General features: G+C 48.8%; 1 protein-coding gene across 3 annotated transcripts in view; it reads right to left on the reverse strand.

The window, feature by feature from the left end:
- GTF2H4 (general transcription factor IIH subunit 4) overlaps positions 1-16,686 on the reverse strand; it is a 63,656-nt gene that overhangs the window by 11,830 nt on the left and 35,140 nt on the right. The gene's annotated exons all lie outside the window — the stretch shown is intronic.

Genomic DNA, 16,686 nt, shown 5'->3' on the forward strand with positions numbered 1-16,686 from the left:
GAAGGAAGGACTACTTCTTGTGACCTGTGGAAATGTGATGATACTTTAGGTAGATAGGCCGGGTCAGGTTTTATGATGACTCTATCCTCTAGAATTTTTGTAAAAGGTGGCCCTGCTGATAAGGCTTGAATATCGCTCACTCTTCGAGCTGATGTTAGTGCCACCAGAAGCACAGTTTTAAGCGATAGGAATTTTAGGGGTGCCGAGTAAATTGGTTCAAACGGAGGGCCTGTCAGTGTTGAAAGTACAAGATTCAGGTCCCATGACGGTAACCTTTGACTAGCTATTGGCCTAGATCTGGTTGCAGTCTTAATAAACCGTGCTACCCAAGGGTCACCTGCCACATCATGGGTATAGAGGGCGCCTAACGCCGCTATTTGTACTTTTAATGTGTTGACTGCCAGACCGTTCTAGGCCCTTTTGTAGAAATTCAAGGATCTTAATCTGAACCCCGTCCTGATCCTTTGCCCTAGAAGTGGAAAGGAATTTTTTCCATGTTCTGCCATAAGCTGTCATCGTAACCAGTTTCCTACTTTTTTGTAGTAGTTATCAGGTTCTCTGAAAATCCCCTGTCCCTCATCAGCGCCCTCTCAAATTCCATGCTGTTAAATGGAGGTTTGGTGCCTGAGGATGTAACACTGGGCCCTGCGATAGCAGGTCCAGGAGATCCGGTAGGATCCATGGGTCGGTTACTGAGGGCATTCTTAGCCAGGAAAACCAAGTTCTTTTGGGCCAGAAAGGGGCTATCAGTATCATTCTTGCCCCGTCCTCCCTGACTTTCCTTAGGACCGCTGGAATGAGCATGATTGGGGGAAAGGCATAACATAGTTTTGAAGGCCGAAGGAAGACCTTATGTCCATCTAGTTCAGCTGTTCTGCATTGTTGATCCTGGGGAAGGCAAAAAACCCAGAGTAGAAGCCAATTTTCTCCATAGGGAAAAAAATTCCTTCCCCTAAGCTGGGTCAATCATCCACCTATAATATTATGTTATTCGTAACCATCTACACTGTTACTCACAAGAAAAGCATCCATTCCTTTCTTAAATTCATTCAGTGAGTTGGCCATCACCACTTCCTCAGGAAGAGAATTCCAGAGTACCGTGAAGAACCCTCTTCTATGCTGGTGCAGAAATTGTCTTTCCTCCAAACGAAGAGAATGCCCCCTTGTTCTTGTCACAGTCCTTGGTACAAACAGTTCATTGGAGAGATCTCTGCATTGCTCTCTGATATACTTGTACATATATATTAGGTCTCCCCTAAGTCTTCTCTTTTCTAGAGTAAATAGACCTAATTTTGATAACCTTTCTGGGTATGGTAGTGAACCAACTCCATTTATCATTTTATTAGCCCGCCTTTGAACCCCTTCAAGTTCAGTAATGTCTTTCTTGAGCACCGGCGTCCAAAATTGCACACAATACTCCAAGTGTGGTCTGACGAGTGATTTGTATAGAGGGAGAATTATGCTTTCATCTTGTGTCCCCAGACATCTTCTAATGCATCCCATGACCCTATTTGCTTTGGTGGCAGCTGCCTGACACTGGGCACTCCAATTTAGCTTCTTATTGACTAAGATGCCTAAGTCGTTTTCCGTGTCTGATTTCCCCAGCAGTTTCCCATTTAGTAAGTAATTGTAGCATCTGTTTCTCCTTCCCATGTGCATAACCTTACACTTATCTGTGTTAAACCTCATTTGCCATTTTTCAGCCCAATTCTCCAATTTACTCAAATCTGTCTGTAGTTGCAAACTGTCCTCCTTTGTGTTAACTACCTTACATAGTTTTGTATCATCTGCAAATACTGATATTTTACTGTGTAAGCCATCCACTAGATCATTAATAAATATATTAAATAGTAGGGGGCCCAATACAGAACCCTGTGGTACCCCAATAGTAACCCTAGCCCAATCTGAGTATGCACCATTAATAACCACGCTTTGTTTTCTATCACTAAGCCAGCTACCTACCCATCTACACACATTTTCCCCTAGCCCAATCTTTCTCATCTTACTTACCAATCTATTATGTGGGACAGTGTCAAATGCTTTAGAGAAGTCGAGATAAATGACATCCAATGATTCTCCTTGGTCCATTTGAGAGCTTACATCCTCATAGAAGCTGATCAGGTTAGTTTGACAGGAGCGATCCTTCATAAATCCATGCTGATATGGAGTTAAACATTTATTAACATTGAGATATTTCATAATGGTATCCCTTAGAAACCCTTCAAAAATTTTACCCACAACAGATGTTAAGCTTACCGGCCTATAGTTTCCAGGTTCCCTTTTACACCCCTTTTTGAATATTGGTACCACATTTGCTTGCCGCCAATCAAAAGGAACAGACCCTGTTTCTATAGAGTCTTTAAATATAAGGAATAGAGGCCTGTCTATCACATTACTTAACTCCCTTAATACCCGAGGGTGAATGCCATCAGGGCCTGGTGATTTGTCAATTTTAATCTTACTAAGGCGGTTCTGCACTTTTTCCTGGGTTAGGCAGGTAATACTTAATGGGGAGTTTACATTATCACTCTGCATTTCCCCTGGCAAATCCTTTTCCTGTGTGAACACTGTTGAGAAAAATAGGTATTAGACCTACCGGTAATGATGTTTCCAGGAGTCCATCCTGACAGCACCATGGAGGACGTCCTCCTCCTCCTTACAGGGACAGGAAGCACACGAGAGGTTAAAGGTCACGTCCCACCCCCTCTCCCTCAGTGATTTAACAAGTACCGCAAGGTGGATGATGCTAGTAACAGTTTAATGAAACAATCATATTACAGCATATGACATATCAAAATACAACATAGCATAACATAACAGGGAGGGAAGTACCCGTGCTGTCAGGATGGACTCCTGGAAACATCATTACCGGTAGGTCTAATACCTATTTTCCAGGACGTCCATCTGACAGCACCATGGAGAGTACCAAAGCACCTCCTCAGGGTGGGATTACCGCCTGGAGAACTTTTCTCCCGAATGCGGTCTGCTGACCAGCCAACACGTCAAGCTTGTAGTGCTTGCAGAATGTATTCAGATTGGCCCAGGTTGCTGCTCTACAGATTTGGTCAACCGAGGCCTCCGCCCGTTCAGCCCATGAGGCTGATACCGCCCTCGTAGAGTGGGCTTTTATGGACCCTGGCGGGCTAACGCCTTCGGCTTGGTAGGCGTCAGAGATTACTGAGGTAATCCAGCGCGCGATAGACGCCTTAGAGGCTTTCTTCCCCTTATTTTTACCCCCAAAAAGGATGAACAAGTTTGGGTCAATGCGCCAGCTATTGGTTCCTTCTAGATAGTCTAGCACCGCGCGCCTCACATCCAGCGAGTGAAGACGCTGTTCTTTTTTATTACGGGGATTGTCGCAGAACGATGGTAACACTACCTCCTGGTTTAGATTCTTTGAGGAGGCTACCTTCAGGGTAAATGCCGGGTCTAACCTTAGGATTATACTATCCTCTCTTATCTGTGGATATGGGTCCTTAGTGGACAGGGCCTGGATCTCCCCTATTCTTTTGGCCGTGGTAATGGCTACTAGGTAGGCCGTTTTACGGGTGAGGGCAGAGATGGTTATTTTCTCCCCTAGAGCATAGTGGTCTGTACAGAGGAACCTGAGTACCAGGCCCAGGTCCCAAGGCGGGGTGAGCTGCCTAATCGTGGGGCGCAGGCGCTGTGTGGCCTTTATAAATCTTATTACCCAGGGATGAGCAGCTAGCTGGTAATTGAAGAAGGCGCTTAAGGCTGAAATCTGGACCTTTAGCGTGCTAGGCTTAAGGCCTTTATTAAAACCTGCCTGCAAAAAACTTAGTATGCTAGGGAGGTCAGGGGTGCCTGCCACGAGATCGGACCTGCCACCCTCCAAACAGAATCTTTTCCATATCTTCCTATAGATTGCGGATGTCACCGGTTTCCTACTGGCCAGTAGGGTGGATATGACCTGGTCCGACAATCCCTTTGTCTTCAGGATGTCCCTCTCAGGATCCAATCCGATAGATGAAGTCTTGCTGGGTTTGGATGGTGGATGATGTCCGTCCACAGGGGTAGCTCGACTGGATTTCCTACTGCCATGGCTCCTAGAAGGGGAAACCAGCTTCTCTTCGGCCAGTATGGAGCGATCAACATCACTCGTGCGTGGTCCGCGCGTATTTTCCTGAGCACTGCCCGTATAAGGGCCAGTGGCGGGAATGCGTAGGAGAGGGATTCTCTCCAAGTCTGACTCAGGGCATCCACACCTTCTGGGTGGTCCGTCGGATTCAGGGAATAGAATCTGGGGACCTTCGAATTCTTTCGGCTTGCAAAGAGATCTATACTGGGGGTCCCCCACCGCTGACAGAGATGGTTGAAGATTTCTTCGTTCAGCTCCCATTCTGTCGGGCGGATCCGTTGTCTGCTCAAATAGTCTGCTACTTCGTTCTGGGAACCCTCTAGGTGTACTGCGGTCACTGAACGGACCGTTCTTTCTGCCCAAGCAAATATTTTTCCCGCTAGGTCCTGTAGTGGTTGATGTCTGGGCCCTCCCTGGTGCTTCAGGAACGCCACTGTCGTCATATTGTCGGATAGTATACGGACATGACGATTCTCTCGAGTATCGACTGGTTCCGCCGTAGCGCTTCCCAGACCGCGTAGAGTTCTCTGAAATTGGAGGATCTGGTCTTGATGTCTACTGGCCATCTCCCCTGGAAGATTTTCCCTTCTATGTGGGCTCCCCAACCCCACACACTGGCGTCCGTGGTGACTACCACGTATGGAGAGGCTGTCCAAAATACGCCCACCTGAAGGTTTCTGGACCGTGTCCACCACCGAAGGGACTCTCTTACTCGTTCTGGCAGCCTTAGGGGTCTGTCTAGCGACGCCTGACTTCTGTCCCACCTCGCAAGGATCTCTTTCTGCAGTGATCTTGAGTGGAATTGGGCCCATCGGACGCACTGGATGCAGGCCGTCATGAGGCCCTGGACCTCCATTGCCTCTCTTATGGAGCACTGACGTCTCAACAGGTCTCTGGTTCTGGTCTGAATAGTCCTCTGCTTCTGTTCGGGTAGCCAGGATATTCTGTCGGTTGAGTCTAGGAGGACTCCGAGAAATATTTTCCTGGTCTCTGGCCTGATGTTCGACTTCTCCCAATTGATCACCCATCCAAGGAACTCCATTACCACAGTTGCTCGGTTTCTGTCGCGAACGAGCGTTTCCCTGGATCTTGCCACCAGTAGGAAGTCGTCTAAATAGGGTATGATCACAATACCCTGATCTCTCAGGTAGGCCACTACTTCTCCCACCAGCTTTGTAAAGATTCTGGGAGCTGAGTCCAACCCGAATGGAAGACACTGGAACTGGAAGTGGCAGGTCCGGGCTGGTAAACTGACCGCAAACCTTAGCAGTCTCTGGGATGAGGGATGGATAGGGACCTGGTAGTAGGCCTTCTTTAGGTCTAGGGTGCACATGACGGCGTCCCGATCTATCAAGAGGGTTGCGGATCGGACCGATTCCATCCGGAATCTCTTGTACTTGACCCAGGCATTTAGTGGTTTCAGGTTTATGATGGTACGGGCCTCGCCAGATGGTTTTGTGATCGAGAACAGGGACGAATAGTGCCCTTTCCCTCTTTCTGACGGGGGAACTGGTACTATGACCTTTGATTTTACCATGTCCTGTAGATCCGTCCACATTGCGGAGTCCTCCAGGACGACAGTGGGGGTAATATATCTTTCGGGGGGACGTGAATAAAGCTCGATATTGTAGCCCTCCGCGACGGTTCTGAGGACCCTCTGATTGTGGGTGACTCGGGACCAGTTTGTTGCGAAGTGGCGAAGTCTCCCCCCAATACCTATGGCGTCATTGCCTCCTCGATCTAGAGGTTGATGTGAATGGAGGACCTCTGTCCCTCCCGGTCTGGCTGAAGGAGCCCCTATAGGAGCCTCTACTGGACCTTGCCCGACCCCTGAACTCGGTCTGTCTCCTAGAAAAGGAGCCTCTCCGAAAGGACTGGGGTCGTCTGGGTTTTTCCTCCGGGAATCCCTTCTTTTTATCGGACACAGCTCTAGAATGTTATCTAGAGCTGGCCCGAATACCCTCAGGCCCGAGAAGGGGATGGCGCATAGCTTAGTTTTTGAAGCGTTGTCCCCCGACCAGGATTTGAGCCAGACTGCTCTTCGGGCCGCGTTGGAGAGGGAGCTGTTTCTGGCTGCAAATCTTACCGATTCGGCCGACGTATCTGATAGGAATGCCGTGGCCGATTTTATGAGCGGAAGGGATGCTAGGATGTCTGATCTAGGGGTCTTGTTGGTTAGGTGTTCTTCCAACTGCCCCATCCACAAAAACATAGACCTGGCCACCGATGTGGCTGCTATGTTGGCCCTAATAAGAGCCGCCGACGTCTCCCATGCTCTTTTTAATAAGACGTCTGCCTTCCTATCCATCGGGTCTCGAAGACCTGATGAGTCCTCGAATGGGATAGCCGTCTTTTTGGTAACCTTAGCGACTGGGACATCTATTTTAGGAATTTCCTCCCATGCCCGGGTTTCCTCAGGATCAAAAGGCAGTCTGCTTCTAAAGTCTCGGGAGAGTGTCAGTCGACGCTCTGCCTCCTTCCACTCCTCCTGGACCATCGTTTTGATGTGTTCACTTACAGGGAACACTACCTGTCTCCGGGCCACCAGTCCTCCGAACATTAAGTCCTGCCTGGACTGTGGTTTAGGGACCTCCTCTATCTGCATAGTATTTCTGACTGCTTGGACCAACTCGTCCGTGTCCTCCAGTCTGAATAGGTATTTCCTGCTCTGATCTTGTCTATCCTCCCGGATCTCGCCTTCTTTTTCCTGATCCGAATCCTGGAATTCGGACTCCTCACTAGGGCTTTCTTCCGACTCTGGGTCCGCTTCCCACCTTGGACGTTTGCGACTCGGCCCTGGGCTGGGGGACTGAAGCCGTGCGAGGCTGGATGTAGAGGCCCGAACTTCCTCCCTTATCAGCGATCTCATTTCGGCTAGGAGGGATGGCTGTTCCTCGCCTATGACCCTTGAGGTACAGGGTCCGCATAGGGTCTTGTTATATGCGTCTGGCAGCTTTACCCTGCATACTGGGCATCTGACCGATTTGGAGGTGGCCTTTGCCGGGTCCTTCGCCCCCGAGGGGGATTCTGTCGGGGCTCCCTTCTCCTAATAATACAGAAGGGGCACCTACTCAGATCTGGGTTGGGGTAATGGGTGGGGGAGGGTGGTCTGCGCTATGCGCACTTACCCCTCCGCCTGCTGGAGCAACCCCTTCCATCCTGGCGCGGTCCGCAGGGCGCTATGGATCTCCAGAAGCGCGCTCTGTGCCTTAGGAGCGTGCACTGTGGACCCCAGAAGCGAGCGCTGTCTGGCTTCAGTAGCGAGCGCTGTCTGGCTTCAGTAGCGAGCGCTGTCTGGCTTCAGTAGCGAGCGCTGTCTGGCTTCAGTAGCGAGCGCTGTCTGGCTTCAGTAGCGAGCGCTGTCTGGCTTCAGTAGCAAGCGCTATGTGGCTTCGGTAGCGCGCGCTGGGATTCAAAGGCCGGCGTCTGACGTCACCGGATGTGACGCACGGCCTCTCGCGCTAGGCCGCCTCCTCCACTTCCTGCTCTGCGCGCGACTATGGCGGCCTCCTCCGGCCTGCCGCCGTGGGGAGCCAACCCCCATCCATCTGCGGCGGACTGCCACTCCGGCCTCTTCGCCTGCTATGGCGGACTGCAGAGGCCTCATTCCTGCCTCCCAGCGCCGGCTGCGCCAGTCATCCATCGATGCCCGCCCGGCCAGCCGCCTGCGGGGAGCCGACCATCACCTGCCGTGGCGGTGAGTTTTTTTGAGCCGAGAGCCTCCCATAGGGAGGAACGGCTCCATCCAGGAGCTTCGTCCTGCTCCTGGCCTTTGGGGCAGAGGGACTCCCCACTGGAGTTTCGGCCCCGGGACCTCTTGACAGGGGAAGGCTTGGACTAGCCGTACGATCCCCTGAGCCCCTCCGGTAAGCTTCTCGTGTGTCCCTCCATGCAGGGACAGGAAAAACACTGAGGGAGAGGGGGTGGGACGTGACCTTTAACCTCTCGTGTGCTTCCTGTCCCTGTAAGGAGGAGGAGGACGTCCTCCATGGTGCTGTCAGGTGGACGTCCTGGAAAAAGTATTTAAAAACATTTGCTTTTCCCACATCGCTCTCTATGATTTCACCCTCATTGTTCTTTAAAGGGCCAACACCATCAATTTTAATCATTTTACTGCTTATATAATTAAAGAATAGTTTGGGGTTTGTTTTACTTTCCTTAGCAAGGAGTCTCTCAGTTTCCGCTTTTGCTAAATGTATTTGTTTTTTTACACATTTTACTTTTTTCTCTATAACTTTTTAATGCTTCTTCATTGCCTTCTTGTTTTAGCTTCTTAAATACCTTGTTCTTGTTATTTATTGCCCTTTTTACATCCTTATTTAGCCACATTGATGTTCTCCTGTTCCTAGCCCTTTTATTTCTGTACGGTATGGCTAGCTCGCAGAGGGTGTGTAAAACTGATTTAAATATTTCCCATTTATTTTCTGTTTTCCTATTTTTGAGGATATTGTCCCAATCAATTCGGCGAAGGTCCTCTAAGCTGATCAAACTTTGCTTTCCTGAAATTCAGCGTTTTTGTAACCCCCTTCCAGGGCACCTTACTGAAGGACAAGTGCAATTGTATTATATTGTGGTCACTGTTCCCTAGGTGCCCATCGACTCGTACTTCTGTTATTCTATCTGGCCTGGTGCTTAAAATTAAGTCCAGAAGAGCTGTCCCTCTAGTTGGGCCCTGCACAAGTTGTGACAGATAATCCTTGGTCACTGACAGATACGCAGGTTTCAGTTTCCCAGTCTATGTCGGGGTAGTTGAAGTCCCCCATAAAAATCACCTCATTGTGATTTGCTGCTTTGTCTATTTGTTTCAATAATAGATTTTCAGTGGCTTCTGTTATATTTGGTGGCTTATAACAAACCCCATGAGGATTTTATTACTTTTCCCTCCTTGTATCTCCACCCATAGAGACTCCACCTCTTCGTTTCCCTGTTAGACTCTGTCCATGGGAGCATAAACGCGTCCAGAGTTAGAGGATTCCCCCTGGAATCTAGGGAGCAGAAGGTGCCTACTTTTTTGTTTTTGAAATCGGCAATAAGATCTATGTCTGGGGTCCCCAACATTTTTACAATCTGCCGAAAAATGGACCACTTTAGTACCCATTCCCCCTGTCGTAATTGGGTGCGGCTCAGAAAGTCTGCCCTTTGATTCTCTGTACCCCGGATGTGTAGGGCTGACAGAGATAGCAGGTTTGCCTCCGCTAGTTTGAGGATTCTGGCGGATGTGTCCATTAGGGCTTGGGACCTGGTTCCCCCTGATGATTTATATAGGCCACTGTGACTCGATTGTCCGAAAGAATGCGGACATGGTGATTCTGGAGCAGGGGTAGAAAGTGTGTCAGTGCATAGCCTACTGCTAGAAGCTCTTTTTGATTTGAGGAGACTTTTAATTCTTGATCTCCCCACACGTCCTGAGCCACCTCGTCGTTCATGTGTGCTCCCCATCCCATGGGACTGGCATCCGTTGTCACTATGTGTGTTATCTTTGTTACTCAGGGGATCCCTTTGGACAGATTTTCCTGGTTTCCCCACCAAGCTAGGGAATGAATAGTTCTTGAATTTAGGGTAATACGACCCTCTAGGTGTCCCTCTATTGCTGCCTGGTTGGCTAATACATCCCACTGGAGATCTCTCGTGTGTAACTGAGCCCACTGAACTGCTGGCAGGCGGATAGGGAACCCAGCAGTGACATAGCTTTCCTTAATGTCATAGAGGGATTTTGGATTGCTCTTGCTGTAATTTGAGCGATTTTCTCCTTTTCGTGGTCTGGGAGGCGACACTCCTGAATGTTTGAGTCCAGTGTTAGGCCCAAGAATTCTTGTACCCTGCTGGGCTCCAATCTAGATTTTTTTAGATTTAGAAGCCAGCCTAGGCCTTGTAGAGTGTCCATCACCCTGTCCCTCTGTTCCCTGCATTTTTGAGCCGAGCTGCCTGCTATTAGGAAATCGTCTAGATACGGGATTATTACTATGTCTTGTTCCCTTATATGAGCCATCATTTCTGCTACTATTTTGGTAAATACCCGCGGGGCTATCGATATTCCGAACGGCAGGGCTCTGTACTGGAATTCTTTCACCTTGCCCTTTATTGAGACGGCTAACCCGAGATATTTTCTGGAGTCTTTGTGGATAGGGACGTGATAATAGGCGTCGCTGAGATCTAACACCGTCATGTAGCAGTTTGGGAACAGGATTTTGGTGGTGGACCTGATCGACTCCATTTTGAAGCTCTGATTCCTGATGTATTCATTTAGCTTTTTCAGATTTATGATCGTTCGAAAGGTGCCGTCCGGTTTGGTTACTAGAAAAAGAGGGGAGTAGAACCCTCTGCCCGTATCCTGCAGGGGAACCTCCTGGAGGACTCCTTTTTTTACTAGGCCTAGGACCTCGCTTTCTAGCGCTTCCTGTTCTCGCGTACTGGATCTCAGCGGCGTTATTACATACTGTTGAGGTGGAAGAGAAAGTCTATTCTTAGGCCCTCCTGGATTAGGTTTACTATCCATGGGTTGTTTGAAATTCTCCAGGCTGGAAGAAAAAGGGTTAACCTTCCCTCCACCCTGGGCGTACTGTCACTTGGAGGGCTTTTTGTCTCGGGAAGAGTTACTAAAGAAGAACCCTCTCTCTCTTCTTTTGTCATCCCACTTTTGTTCCCTCGGTGGTCTCCTCTGAAAAAACCTATTTCGAAAGGGCCTTTTAAATGCTGCTGGCCCCAAATTTTGGAACCCTTTCTTCTTGTCTCCTGCTTTCTGGAGGATGTCATCTAACGTCTCCCCAAAAAGGAATTTCCCTTCACAGGGGATTGAACATAATTTCATTTTGGTCTGTAGGACCCCTGGCCAACTATTAGTGTTCTTCGGGCCGCGTTTGAAAGTGCTGCTGTTTTGGACGATAGCCTGACTGAATTGGCCGATGAGTCCGCTAGGAAGGCAGCCGCTCCCCTTATTACTGGGATAGAATCTAAGATCTTATCCCTTGGTGTCCCTTCCCTCAGCTGTTTCTCAAGTTGGTCCACCCATAATTTCAATCTCTAAGGCACGCTGTTGGACTGGGGAGTTAAGGGATGCTACGATGACTGAGTTACGGGGTACATGATGGAACTCTAATTTTAGTCCTTCTCTAATAATGCCCAGGACCCAAGGGCTGGCCGTGATTTTCTCCCATTCCTGAAGGAAAAACTTTAGTCTCCCTCCTACTGGAGGGACTGGTTCTTTAGCTCCGATCTCTGAGGAAGGCGGATCCTCTAAACATAGCACCTTTGCCTTTTCCTTCTTTCGTGGCCCAGCGGTTCTGATTCTCTGCTAGTCTTCCCCTACCAAATGGTCGTCTCCTGAACGCTCTCCTATAAAATGGGAGAGAGGGCTTAGGGAACCCTTTTTTCCTTTCTTTTGCTTTAGCAAGGATTTAGTCCAAAGCTTTTCCAAACAAAAACTCACCCTCACAAGGTATGGCACAGAGCTTTGCCTTGGATTGGGTGTCACTTCTCCAGCTTTTAAGCCATAGGCTTCGTCTGGCGTTAGTAAGCAAGCCTGCTGTTCTGGCTGCCATGCGTAGTGAATCGGCTGATGCGTCTGCTATGTATGCCGCGGCGCCACGAATCAGTGGTATGGCTGCTCGTAGCTTGTCTCTGGAGACTTTTTGTTCTACTTGTTGGTCTAGCTGATCAATCCAGACCAGCATAGAGCGAGCTGTGCACGTACTGGCTATTGCCGGTTTAAACGTGCCCGTGGCTGCCTCCCATGCTCTCTTTAGTGAGGCATCCGCTTTTCGATCCAGTGGGTCTTTTAGAATCCCTGTGTCTTCTACTGGTAAGGCCGACTGCTTTGAGGCTGAGGCAACTGCCGCGTCGACCTTCGGGACCTTAGACCATGTTAACAATTCCTCATCGCTGAAGGGATACCTTCTTTTTGACGCCGAGGGGAGATAACCTCTCTGATCCTGCTTCTCCCATTCCTTTTTCACTAAGGCCTTTATTGCTGGTATAACGGGAAAACCCCTCCTCCTCCTATCTGTCAATCCCGCAAACATAATCTCGTGTCGTTTGCGGCTCCTTAGCGTCTGTGCAACCCATGGTGTTTCTTACAGATTTCACCAAGTTGTCCATGTTCTCTAACGGAAAACATGAACGACCCTCCATATCAGAGGAAGATGATGATGTAGACGTATTGGAGCTGTCAGAGACTACTGCTTCGTCTTCTTGTTAGCCTTAGTTTTCTTAGATATGCCGCTAGACTGGGTTAGGGCCTGTAGTTCCTCGCTTATTATAGCCATTATGTCTGTGGCTGATGTTGAAGCCTGTTTTGTATTTTCAGAAATGCATTTTTTGCACAGCCTCTTTGTATAAGAGTCCGGTAAAGGACGTGTACAGAGGGCACATTCCTTGTTTTTTGATTTTTCCTTCCTTTTAGCCTACGGTGGACATAGCAGAGGAGAGAGAGAGGGAGAGGGAGAGGGAGAGGGAGAGGGAGAGGGAGAGGGAGAGGGAGAGGGAGAGGGAGAGGGAGAGGGAGAGGGAGAGGGAGAGGGAGAGGGAGAGAGAGAGATTCTTTAACAGCTTGAAAGGCAGAGAGTCGTCCACTCACCCAGAGAAGCTGCAGGTACCGGTTCAGGAGGCCGAGAAGGGGTTCTATTGGCATGGCTTCTGTGGCTCCTATCCGAGGAGCCTCGACGTTCCGCTGCCGCTGTATCACCTGCTTGGGGATGCGTGTCCTGTCTTGGGGAAGACATGTCTGCACGCTCTATCACTATCCCCCTCGGTTTTTTATGTCACCCTTCAATACCTGGTACCTCCCCATCCCAGGTGCGCCTGCTTGCGGTGCATTCATTAGCCTGCGCCCGGCCTGGAAGCACCGTCACCGGCGCTGCTATATTAAATCATGTCCTTTTTTTTTTTTTTTTTTTTTTGCCTGGAGGGGGCGGGGAGTGCTCCTCTGCTGATATCGCGCGGCTGTGAAAGACCGCGCATGCGCTGTACGCTGAGGAACCTCCAGTAACCCGGAAGTTCCTCCTTACCTCTTCCCAGCGCTGTATCTGCGTCCTCGCTGAGGCTCTCAGAACGCCAGAGATAGATTCTCTATCTCGGCTCCGCACTCCCACATGGACCGGGATGGCTGCCTCCAAGATCCTGGTGACGTGTATCCATATAAGAAAACCCCCGGTCGGCTCCACCCGGTGTTTCTTCTTGCGCTGCCGCTGTCTCAGACGAGGGGGGAGCCGGATTCCCGCACTCCCCCGAAGCTGCTTCTGGACCGGAACCCCTGCCGTTCGCACGGACACTGCACAGGCGGTTCCTTGGCCCAGGTATGTCTTCTGTAGAGATCCTGCGGTTCCTATAGGAACAGGAAACCAACTGAGGAGGAGAGGCGGACTGCCCTCTTTTATCTCTGTAGGTTTCCTGTTCCTATGGGCGGATCCCTCTCTCCAAGTGGGTGCTGTCGTGGCGAAGAGTAAAAAGTCATTATCTCAGTAAATTAGAATACTTTATAACACCAGCTTGAAAAATGATCTTAAAATCTGAAATGTTGGCCTACTGAAATGCATGTTCAGAAAATGCACTCAATACTTGGTCGGGGCTCCTTTTGCATCAATCACTGCATCAATGCGGCGTGGCATGGAGGCGATCAGCCTGTGGCACTGCTGAAGTGTTATGGAAGCCCAGGTTGCTTTGATAGCAGCCTTCAGCTCGTCTGCATTGTTGGGTCTGATGCCGCTCACCTTCCTCTTGACAATACCCCATAAATTCTCTATGGGATTAAGGTCATGTGAGTTTGCTGGTCAATCAAGCACAGTGATACTGTTGCTTTTAAACCAGGTCTTGGTACGTTTGGCAGTGTGGACAGGTGCCAAGTCCTGCTGGAGAATTAAATTTCCATCTCCAAGAAGCTTGTCGGCAGAGGGAAGCATGAAGTGCTCTAAAATTTCCTGGTAGACCGCTGCACTAACTTTGGTCTTGATAAAACACAGTGGACCTACACCAGCAGAAGACATGGCTCCCAAACCATCACTGATTATGGAAACTACACACTAGACCTCAAGCAGCTTGGACTGTGAGCAACAGTCCAGTTCTTTTTCTCCCTGGCCCAGGTAAGATGCTTCTGGTGTTGCATTGGTCATGAGTGGCTTGACCCAAGGAATGTGACACTTGCAGTTGTAGCCCACGTCCTGGATGTCTGTGTGTGGTGGCTCTTGAAGCAATGACTCCAGCAGCAGTCCACTCCTTGTGAATCTCCCCCAAATATTTGAATGGCCTTTTCTTAACAATCCTTTCAAGGCTACGGTTATACCGGTTGCTTGTGCACCTTTTTTCTACCATACTTTTTCCTTTCATTCAACTTTCCATTAATATGCTTGGATACAGCACTCTGTGAACTGCCAGCTTCTTTAGCAATGACCTTTTGTGGCTTACCCTTCTTGTGGAGTGTGTCAATAACAGCCTTCTGGACATCTGTCCAGCTAAATCAAATGGTCACTACTCCATGCTAATTCTCTTGGATCTCTCTGCAGCATTCGACACTGTGGATCATCAGCTCCTCCTCACTATGCTCCGTTCCATTGGCCTCAAGGATACCGTTCTCTCCTGGTTCTCCTCCTATCTCTCCGACCGCTCCTTTACTGTATCTTTTGCCAGTTCCTCCTCCTCTCATCTTCCCCTTACTGTTGGGGTCCCCCAAGGATCGGTTCTAGGTCCCCTCCTCTTCTCCTTGTACACTGCCCCTATTGGTCAAACAATCAGTAGATTTGATTTCCAGTACCATCTCTATGCTGATGACACCCAATTATACGCTTCTTCTCCTGACATCACGCCAGCCTTTCTAGAAAACACCGGCGATTGTCTAAACGCTGTGTCTAATATCATGTCCTCACTATATCTGAAACTGAACCTGTCAAAGACTGAACTCCTGGTGTTTCCTCCCTCTACTAATGTACCTATACCCGACATTGCCATTTCTGTGTGTGGTTCCACTATTACTCCCCAGCAACAGGCCCGCTGTCTTGGGGTCATACTTGATTCCGAGCTTTCCTTTGCCCCCCACATTCGATCACTGGCTCGCTCTTGTCATCTGCACCTCAAAAACATTTCTAGAATTCGACCTTTTCTTACCTTTGACTCTGCAAAAACTCTTACTGTTTCTCTTATTCATTCTCGTCTCGACTATTGTAACTCTCTTCTAATCGGTCTCCCTCTTACCAAACTCTCCCCCCTCCAATCTGTCTTGAATGCTGCAGCCAGGATCATATTCCTCACCAATCGTTACACCGATGCCTCTACCTTGTGCCAGTCATTACACTGGCTACCCATCCACTCCAGAATTCAGTATAAACTTATTACCCTCACTCACAAAGCCCTCCATGGCTCAGCACCACCCTACATCTCCTCCCTTGTTTCAGTATACCACCCTACCCGCGCCCTCCGTTCTGCTGATGACCTGAGATTAGCATCCTCAATAGTCAGAACCTCCCACTCCCGTCTCCAAGACTTTACACGTGCCGCGCCAATTCTTTGGAATGCACTTCCCAGGTCAATACGATTAGTCCCCAATCCCCACAATTTTAAGCGTGTCCTGAAAACGCATTTATTCAGACTGGCCTACCACCCCAACACATTAACCTAATCTATCCCTGTGTGGCAGAGCCAAAAGTTTTACCATAACCAGGTTCCCCGCATCATGTTCCCACATGCTTTATGCCTCCATTAGCCCTCTGTGTCTGTACTGTTACACACTTAACATTATGACTGGTCCATACAATCAGGGTAACTGTTACCACCCACCCTTCGTGTCTCCCTCTTTCCTCATAGACTGTAAGCTTGCGAGCAGGGCCCTCTTTCCTCTTGGTATTTGTTATAATCTACTGTATGTGATTATTGTTATGCTGTAATGTCTATTGTCTGTACAAACCCCCTCTGAAATGTAAAGTGCTGCGGAATATGTTGGCGCTATAAAAATAAAATTTATTATTATTATCTGTCAAGACAGCAGTCTTCCCCATGATTGTGGAGCCTACTGAAACAGACTTAGGCCATGTCAACATGTTGCTGATTCTGCTGCGGATCCGCAGCGTTTCAGGCTCTGCGGGTCCGCAGCAGATTTAGCTGCGTTGTACAGTACCAGTGTTTTCAATGGTAAACTGAAAAACGCTGTGCACATGCTGCGTATTTTTCCGCGCGGATTTGCTGCGGGTTCAAATCAGCAACATGTCAATTCTTTGGGCGAAATCCGTAGCGGTTTTACACCTTCTCCATTGTAGAGGTGTGAAACCACAGGGCTAATCCGCAGGTAAACTGAAGGTCTTTTGACCTGAGAATTTAGCTGCGGATTTTTCCAAATCCGAGTGGAAAAATCGGCAGGACCTAAAACTACGTGTGCACATAGTCTAAGGGACCTTCTTAAACGCATATGAAGCCTTTGAAAGTGTTTTTTGTCAATTATTCTAGTTTACCGAGATGATGACTTTTGGGTTTTCATTGGCTGTAAGCCATAATCATCAACATTAACAGAAATAAAACACTTGAAATAGATCACTCTGTTGCTAATGACTCTATATAATATGAGTTTCACTTTTTGCATTGAAGAACTGAAAGAAATTAACTTTTTGATG

This window comes from Dendrobates tinctorius, unplaced genomic scaffold, assembly GCF_039654945.1.
Source record: "Dendrobates tinctorius isolate UK_male_01 unplaced genomic scaffold, ASM3965494v1 ptg000051l, whole genome shotgun sequence".
Classification (NCBI taxonomy): Eukaryota; Metazoa; Chordata; class Amphibia; order Anura; family Dendrobatidae; genus Dendrobates; species Dendrobates tinctorius.